Source organism: Penaeus monodon, chromosome 23, assembly GCF_015228065.2.
Source record: "Penaeus monodon isolate SGIC_2016 chromosome 23, NSTDA_Pmon_1, whole genome shotgun sequence".
Taxonomy (NCBI): domain Eukaryota; kingdom Metazoa; phylum Arthropoda; class Malacostraca; order Decapoda; family Penaeidae; genus Penaeus; species Penaeus monodon.
This window is the reverse complement of record NC_051408.1, coordinates 3,028,024-3,028,379: the sequence shown is the minus strand read 5'-3', so window position 1 is coordinate 3,028,379 and position 356 is coordinate 3,028,024. Positions and strand designations below refer to the sequence as shown.

Below are 356 nucleotides of genomic sequence, written 5' to 3'. Positions count from 1 at the left end.
GGCCAGCTTTCTCATATTTCGTCAGACATTATCCTCTGCCAATTTTCCTTCCTCTATTACTGAAAAAAAAAAAAAATACACTCGAGCTTCTCACACTCTGTTCAAGCCTCACGTGGTTTATTTATATTTTTGAATTTCTTTTTATGAATTTATTTTTGTTTTTTTTTTTTTTTTTTTTTATTATTCATTTTTTTATGATTTTATGTTTTTATGATTTTATTTCTTATTTGTGAATTTATTTATGTGTTTATAGTTTTTTTTTTATATGAATTTTCGGTTTTATTGATCGGAAAATTCGGAGAAAGTTTTCCGGTTCTTGGGTCCTTTGCTTGTCAAGAATTCTGCCTGTTGAGGAT

The 356-nt window shown here is 27.2% G+C and overlaps 1 protein-coding gene across 1 annotated transcript in view; it reads left to right on the top strand.

The window, feature by feature from the left end:
* The window catches only part of LOC119587680 (protein transport protein SEC31-like), a 127,719-nt gene that overhangs the window by 28,375 nt on the left and 98,988 nt on the right, over positions 1 to 356 (top strand). The gene's annotated exons all lie outside the window — the stretch shown is intronic.